Source organism: Girardinichthys multiradiatus, chromosome 10 (genome assembly GCF_021462225.1).
Source record: "Girardinichthys multiradiatus isolate DD_20200921_A chromosome 10, DD_fGirMul_XY1, whole genome shotgun sequence".
Taxonomy (NCBI): Eukaryota; Metazoa; Chordata; class Actinopteri; order Cyprinodontiformes; family Goodeidae; genus Girardinichthys; species Girardinichthys multiradiatus.
In genome coordinates, this window is record NC_061803.1 from 27,769,257 (window position 1) to 27,769,537 (window position 281).

The following is a 281-nucleotide window of genomic DNA, read 5'->3' on the forward strand; positions in this document are numbered from 1 at the left end:
CTGACTTCAGTTTTATTTAGTCATTGGTGACATGAAGGGCAGTGCCATAACAAAAAGATGGTGTAAATCCTTGTTCCTACTAGTGCAGATTTCCGAGTGCAAACAAATGCTGGAGAGTGATCTGTGTAGTTTTGTATTCAGTTATAAAGAAGCACACCAGTTGAAGAAAAAACTCCTAAGTCACAGTAACTGACGTTACCAGCTTGAACAGGAAGTGATGACTTCCGGCTGCTGTGTGATAGTACATCGAAATACATCGCACACACAGTTTCCCCATATCT